This window comes from Tamandua tetradactyla, chromosome 8 (assembly GCF_023851605.1).
Source record: "Tamandua tetradactyla isolate mTamTet1 chromosome 8, mTamTet1.pri, whole genome shotgun sequence".
Classification (NCBI taxonomy): domain Eukaryota; kingdom Metazoa; phylum Chordata; class Mammalia; order Pilosa; family Myrmecophagidae; genus Tamandua; species Tamandua tetradactyla.
In genome coordinates, this window is record NC_135334.1 from 94539588 (window position 1) to 94547856 (window position 8269).

Below are 8269 nucleotides of genomic sequence, written 5' to 3' on the forward strand. Positions count from 1 at the left end.
CTTCTCTATTCATCTGCACAACCATCCTAGGAGAGAGGAACCATTATTAGTTATGAGGAAACTGAGGCACAGAGAGGTTGAGGGACTTTCCCATGCCAGCAGAGCTTGCCAATTAATGGCAGTAATGAAATTCTAGCCTATGTCAGCACCCTCATCCCTTCCCCTATCACTATTGATTTCCTCTCTTCCTCAAAGGACAATTCGAGGAGGCTCCTGGCTATGAAGTAGCTATGTGATTGGGAGGATATGGGCCACTTATTGGAACATTTTATGTGACTCACCTCTGTTGGTGGAGGGAGGTTTGGGGAAGTGGAGGAGATGGAGAGGAAAATGGTCTAGGAAATCAGAAAGTGTCTTGCTGGTGGTTTTTGATGGACTTTCAGACATTGGAGTCAATAGTTTTTGCTTTTGGCCTCACTTGCAATTCACTCTACTGGGAATGAATTGTTTTGCTTCAGTGAAAAACTTCCTCTATCTAGATTTTTATTTATTTACTTATTTATAACCCACCCCAATCCCCAAAGGATTTGAGGTAGCTTACCACAGCAGCAGAAGCCATAAATCAATGTTAAAATATCAATAAGGCTAGAGAATGAGGTCCAACGAAAATGTAAATAAACGTTGAGAGACAAGACCAAGGCTCAATAATTACAGTTGATTTTTATTGCGTTCTTGTGTGCAAAGGAATTTACATACGTTCTTTCATTTAATCCTTGAAAGAGCCCTGTGAAGTAGGTACTATTATTATCCTTGTTTTGAAGTGTAGGGATTGAGGCTCAGAGATTAAATATGATCCCCAAAGTCACCTTCCTGCTAAGCAGTTCAGCCAGTATTTGAATCCACGTCCATAACCAGTCTCCCATCCTGTCTCCCCGAGGGACAAAAGACCACAAATTTGCAGCACAGAGGCCAGTAGAGTTGCTGTGGTTGAGCCTCAAATTTAACTTTGCTCTCCTAAGATGCCAAAAAAAAGGGAAACAGTCATTTCATAAAGCGAATGCTCTGACATCCTTAAGTCTTTGCTCAAGTGTCACCTTTTCCATGAGTGTTATCCTAACCACTGCTTTAATACTGGAAACCACCTTCCCTTTAGCAATTCCTATCTCCCCTTATCTTTCCTTTATGATGATGCATATTACCTTCTAACCTATTAGATAATTTGCTTATAAACTTTGTAATATATTTCGTATAATATATTACAATAGCATATATAACATAATCTATGTTAATACATTTATTTATAGATTATACATTAGGTAATGAGATAAATTATGTTTACTGTGTAAGCATCCATCTTCTCCCATTAGAAATCAAGGTCCACATGGGTAGGCATCTTTGGATTGTTGCGTGGCATATAGTTGGTGGTGAATACATTGTTTTGAATGATTGAATGATTAATTTCGAGGGATATATCTATTTTAGACTAGTGTATCTAAAGTGGAAAAGTGGCTTACTTTGTTTTACTTGCTCATTTCTCCCCCCTGTTCCTCCTTTTTCTCCTATTCGCTTCCATAAAGAATTGGAAGCAGCTTTAGCACTTAGCTCAAAGAGCAAGTCTTCTAGAAGGTTTTTTGGTAGTAGAATCCTGTGGGTTTCTATGGCCAGTTAACTCAGTGTCTTTGTTACAGCAAATGCAGAAATGAGTTTCATGTAGCTAATTTGGTGGAGTCTCTCAGTAAAAGTTGGGCATTATCTCCACATATTATTCAGTAAAGGTAATCCCTTCAGAGGTCTAGAAATAGTGCCCAAATACCATATCCCAAGGATTTGAGATTTAGAGCAGATGCTATGGGGATGGAGATGGGAAAACAAAAAGCCAGGGCTTTGGCATGAAACAATTGATTTAAAAGGAGAGGTCATCCTGGGTTCCATTATATTTCCTGGCCGCAAGCCTGAAGAGTGAAAAGCCAGGGACTATAGCACGGTTTGTCAGAAGAGACTCTCAGCTGAGACCCATTGCTGGGTGCAGGGGAGCAAAGTGGCAGCGGCGATGTGATCTGCAGATCTGAGCCAAGCCCCTGGGAGATGCAGACACCAGCCTGTCAGCTCAAGGTGAAGGCCAAGGACACCTGGCTGTTGATCCCAGGAAGCAACAGCAGAAACCCTTGTCTTGGGAGGGATGGCAGTTGGAGCTTTGTCTCTCCCTTGGTCACTGGTCTGGGTTTCTGCAAAGCAGATTCATTCCATGGCTATTTTGTTGAGGGCCCATGTGAGCCAGTCACTGTTTTAGAAGCATGGCACACATTAGAGACTGAGAGTCAGCTTCTCTGATCTCAGGGAGCTTCCATTTGAGAAGTGACACACTGATAATGAACGAGGTGAAAAAAATTTTTTTAATTATTATTCAGACTGCAATACATGCAATGAAGAAAAAGATCACAGGGTGGAGTGATGAGGGTAAAGTTGGGGAGGGACTACTTCGGGCTGGGTCATTAGAGCTCTCTCAGGGGAAATGAGATTTAAACAGAGACTTGAATTACAGGAAGGACTCCCCCACCCACCCCCACTGAGTAGGAGAAGAGCTTCCCAGGCAGAACCTTCTCTTCTAAGCATAGCTGGAAGGCCAGAGTGAGAGATGGGGCTGGAGAGGAGGGCAGGAGCTAGACTTGAAGGCCGTGGGAGGAGTTTGGATTTTCTTCTTAACGTGCTGGGAAGCTACAGGAGGCTTGTGGAGAGTGATGTGATCAAGATATGAACTGTGGCTATTCTAGAAAGCAGCAGCATTGTGGAAGCACCGGGAATCCTCTTCTGCTCTGAAGGACCCTCAGAGACCACCAGCCCAGTGGCTTCCCTAACGGAGCCTCCAAATCATCTGGGGAGCTACTTAAAAAATATGGATTCTTAGGCTCCACCCCTGGGGAATCTGAGTCAGTGGGATCAGTGTAGGCTCCATCTTCAAGAAGTTTCCCAGACAATTCTGGTTGGCCAGGGTTGGAGAAGAGTACTGAGGCACGGGGGGTAAGGAATGCCTTGCCCCATGTCACAGTGGGTTATTGGCCGAGTGGAATCTGGGACCTGTGTCATAACTCTGGAGAAGTACAGTGTAGGGGGCTATGGCATAGTCACAGAAATGAGCACTGGCTAACCCAGGCAAAAGGGAAGTTACTGGAAGACCATAGGGGAAGTTCACAGACGAAGGGTGGCTGAAGAACCATGCTTGAAACCGTGGGATTCAGGAGCCTCCAGAACTCTCCAAGGTTGGGAGAATATCCATAGTCTAGCCAGATGTCATCACAGAAATGCATGAGCACCCACCTTTTCTTTTTCTTCCAGCTTCATAAGATTCGTAGTTCTGGGAGAGGAGAGTCCTGTTTGTGAGTTCTGGTTGTGGGCCCACCCCATTGGTCTGGAGAGGGCAGGCCCCCTGACTGATAGTCTCATCAGAACTTCACCCAATGAAGGAGAGGCAGTTGCCCAAAAGGAAATCAGGGGGCCTGATTTTGGTCAATAACCGGAAGAACAAACAAAACTGAGAAATCACACACCGGCACCTTGGAGGATTGTTGAGATCAATTCACAATCTGATGTGGTCATCATTGGCATCATCACAGCAAATACTTAGTTGTTTAATAAACCCTTGCATTGCATCAGATATTGTTCAAAGCATGTTACTTTTTTTTTTTTTTTTTTTTAACTCATTTAGCTCATTCTTTAAGACTATGAGACAGGTACTGAGATAAGCACTGTCAGGAAACTGAAGCACGGAGAGGCTGTATAGTAACAAATGTCTAGATTCTGCTTTTATATTTTCTAAAGTTCATTTATATCCCATTGTCTAATGTGCCCCTCACAACAACCTGGAAGGACAGGCGATTTTACAGGTGAAGAAAATGAGAGTGCACACAGCCTAGAGTGGTATCGCTAGTAAGTGGTAGAATCCTTAGAGTCATATATTCGTTTGTTCATTCAAATAGCACAGGGCTATCATGTGTTATCGGGGAACACCTTGCAGTTTCTTCTCTCCAGGAGTTCACCATCTCCAAGGACAGAATGAGAGGGACGGTGGCAAGAGAAAAGGGTGTCCCATGTGCATGGGACAGACCACCAAAAGTCTCATAATTAAGTTTGGACTTCATCCTGACAGCAGCCACAGAAGAGTTCTTTTTCTTAATTTTAAAATGTATTTTAGTCTCACTTTGACAGTACATATACTAAAATTGAAACAATATAGAGAAATGAGCATGGCCCTTTCACAACGATGAAATGCAAATTCGTGAAGTGTTACATATTTTTTTCTAATAAGGAATGGAAAAATGTATTTTAATGCACAAATATATTAAGACATTTTCACTGTAACAGTTCCAAAAATTATCAATAATGAGAAAGCCCCTCTTGACTCCAATTCAATTTTCACCCCCTCCTCAGAGTTAATCAATTTGGTATGAATTCTTCCAGGCCTTTCTCTATACCCTTGAATACTTAAAGAAAGTAGAGAAATATACCATTTTTGAGGGGATAAACAAAAATAAACGAACTATCAATTGTTTTACAATTTGCTTATTTTCAGTTAAAAATAACTTTCAGAGATCTTAACCAGTCAGTACATATACTACCCATTTCAATTTAACTGTTGGTATTCCATAATACAAATGTACTATGGTTCATTTAGCTAATTCTCTACTGATGGATGTTATGTCATTTCCAATATTTAGCTATTATAAACTATCTCTGCAATGAATATCCTTGGCCATGCCTCTCAGGGCACATGGCTGAGGATTTCTCTACCTTATGATTCTCAATCACAGCTGCGTTTTAGGCTTATCTAGGGAGCTTTTAAAAAATGATACCCAGGCCCCAACCCTGTGACTAATATTAAATCAATCTATGGGTGCAAAACTTGGGCACTGAAGATTTTTAAAAAAATTTTTCTAGTAGTAACATATATACAATTCGAAATTTCCCAATTTCCCATTTTAACCACTTTCAAATGTACAATTCCGTGATATAATTGCATTTACAATATTGTGCTATCACCAGTATCCATTACACAAATGTTAAATAGATTTTCTCCTTTTTTTTTTTTAAATTAGAGTAGTCATAAACGTATAGAATGGTCATGCTGAAAGTACAGGGTTCCTATAGAACCCTCACTTCTCCCCCCGCCCCACAACACACACACAGTTTTCCTTGTTAGTAATATTTTGCATCAGAGCGTTATCTTTGTTACAGTTGATGAAACAATGTTATTATAATGACACTATTAACTATAGTGTTAATTTACATTAGGCTTCACTCTGTTGTACAGATGTGTATTTTGTTTTGCTTTAAATCCTGGGAATGTACATATAACCTAAAATTTCCCATTTTACTTACTTCAAATAAATAATTCAGAGGTATTAATCGCATTCACAATATTATCGCACTGCCGTCCCCGCCACTTTTCATCACCTCAGTCAGAAACTCTGCACCCAATAAGCAATAATTCTCCCTTCCCCTCACCCTCTTGTCTCCTGGTAACCTGTAGTTTACGATCTATTTCACGGGAGGGTTTTAAGCTGGGAACTTGGGTTTTACAAAGATAACTCTGACTTCAGTGTGGAGAATGGGCTGGAGAAGGGTAAGAGTGAAGATGGGGAGACCATTAGGCGGGGGATGCCATAACAGGTGAAAAATCATGAGTGCTCGGATCAGGACGCTGGCACCTGAGATGGAAGGCAACGCGCAGAATTGAGAGATAAGAGGAAGTAAAATCACGGGACTTGCTGATTGCATGTGGGTAGGGGGAGGGAAGAGTTGAGAGTAAGAGAAGTTAACTTTATTGAAGTAAATTCACAACCATACAAGTCATCCCGATTTAAAGTGTACAATTCAGTGGTTTTTAGTATATTCACAGAGTTGTGCAACCATCACCATATCAATTTTAGAACATTTTCGTCACCCCACAAAGAAATGCCTTATCTGGTGGCAATTACCCCCATTCCCATTTTCTTTTTCTTTCCTTTTTTTTTTTTTTTTTGTTTAAGAAAGCTGTTCTAGTTTGCTAGCTGCTGGAATGCAGCACACCAGAGATGGATTGGCTTTTAATAAAAGGAGATTTATTTTGTTGGTTCTTCAGAGGAAAGGCAGCTAACTTTCCACTGAGGTTCTTTCTTACGTGGAAGGCACAGGATGGTTTCTGCTGGTCTTCTCTCCAGGCCCCAGGGTTCCAACAACTTTCCCCGGGGTGACTTCTTTCTGCATCTCCAAAGGCCTGGGCTGAGCTGCAAGTGCTGAGATGAGGAATGCCGAGCTGCTTGGCTGTGCTACATTGCGTTCTCTCATTTAAGTACCAGCCAATTAAGTCAAACGTCACTCATTGCAGCAGACACACCTCCTAGCCGACTGCAGATGTAATTAGCAACAGATGAGGTTCACGTACCATTGGCTTGTGTCCACAGCAACAGAACTAGGTATGCTCACCTGGCCAAGTTGACAACTGAATCTAACACAAAAGCCATGCTTTATTTCTCACAATACAAGATCGAGTAATCTTCAAAATAATCACATTTTCTACTATCCATCTAATATACAATGCAGTTCATTATTTAAACATGGCAATTTATTTCAAATTTACCTGTAGAAATACTGGATTTCATTTTTTTGTAGCCTTTTATTGTATAGTAAAACACATACAAATCAAAGGAAAAAAAAAGTAATAGTTTTCAAAGCACTCTTCAACAAGTAGTTACAGGACAGATCCCAAAGTTTGTCATCCAGATTTTTCCTTCTAGCTGCTCCAGAACATAGGAGGTTAGAAGGAATAAGTAGTTTTTTATGATCACAATTGACTTATTTCTCTTTTTCACCCTGCAGAGAAATGCCATACCTGTTGGCAATCACTCCCATTCCCATTTCCTTTTAACACCCCCCCCCCCCCCCCGATATACTGAACTTTCTTGGAGAGTTTTTGACTTGGACAACTGGGTGGGGGTATGCCATATTCTGCGGAGAAAACTAGCAGAGGCACCATATGGTGGAAAAGATGATAAACTGGAGAGATACACAAGTCTCTTAGGCCTATTGCCTCCGGACCCAATGCTGTTCCTGCCATGTCTCATTAGCATAGTATCTCCACAGGTAAAGATCATTCAGAAGCCCAGAGGCTGATTAAACTAGTGAGATCCCCAAATTCAGCCTCTCACATTTCAGATGAGTTTACAGAGGTCAGAGAGAAGAGGTTTGCAGAAGGTCACCAGTGAATGGCTGAGCTGAAACTGGAGCCCAGGCCTTCTCAGAGGACCCCTTTTCTTAGTAAACCAGCGGGCACAAACTAGCAACCAGAAGCCAATCCAGACTGCAGAAGGATTTTGTTTGGCCTGCAACTAGTTCAAATTAATTGCCTTCATTTTAAAAACTGAAATACTTCAAGTAAGAAGCCATACATCCAGCACCTACATAAAAAAAAAAAATTAATAATGAAAGAGCCCTACGTAGCAGTGACCAAATGGCAGCTGCCCCCTCTAAGGCAAAGCATGTCTGCCACAGTCCTTACTGCTCCCCCTTATCCCAGTCTTTTAGGGCATGTGTTATATGCCATTTATCCGCATGCTAGCTCTGTTTTCCCTCACAGGGAATGTCACATTATTTTCTATTACATATCTAAAATATATCTGAACCCAGATTGCTTTATTTCTTTACCTCTATAAGCATTTGAGTTATGACCCCGTGCCTTCCTCTCTGTGAATTGCACATTCCTCATTTGTAAAGTGAGGATATGATGATTTCAAGTCCTTTCTAGTTCTGGCTTCCAAGGCTCTTCACATCTGCAGACACGAGTCACGCTATTGACAATGCTTAATTGTTCTGCAGGTGGGTTTTAAGGGATGGCTCACCTTTGACTCTTTTGTCCTTGGATTATTGTTTCTCTAAGTCCTTGACAGAAAAATGCCTTTTGTTTTGGGAGTCTATCTTTCATGTTTGATTTTGAACAAAATGATTACTTCAAACAATGCAGCATAGCTGCAGTTGCTAGGAAGAGACAGCAGCGGCAGAGGCTGCCTGGAGACAAGGCCGTCAGAAAACTCTTTTATTTTCTTCCTTCCCTTCCTCCCTCCTTTCCTTTTTTCCTTCCTTCTTTCCCTCCCTCTCATTTCCTCCCTTTATTCACCACTCTCTCCCTCCTTTCCTTCTCTATCTTCTTATTTTTTGAGCAAAAATATCATAATCAGTAACCCCTTCTAAAAAGACCAGTGTCAGTCATCAATGGAGTTTACATTGCCCTGAACCCAGAGGATTATTTCTAAAATTATTCCCCCCCCACAAGCCAAACACTTAAGTCCTCAATAAACTG

The 8269-nt window shown here is 41.3% G+C and overlaps 1 non-coding gene across 1 annotated transcript; it reads left to right on the plus strand.

Annotated features, from left to right (window-relative positions):
- The first annotated feature begins 4131 nt into the window (after positions 1–4131).
- On the plus strand, positions 4132–4233 carry LOC143645378 (U6 spliceosomal RNA). The gene has a single exon (XR_013157095.1). It is a non-coding gene; the product is annotated as a U6 spliceosomal RNA (small nuclear RNA).
- Positions 4234–8269: the final 4036 nt, after the last annotated feature.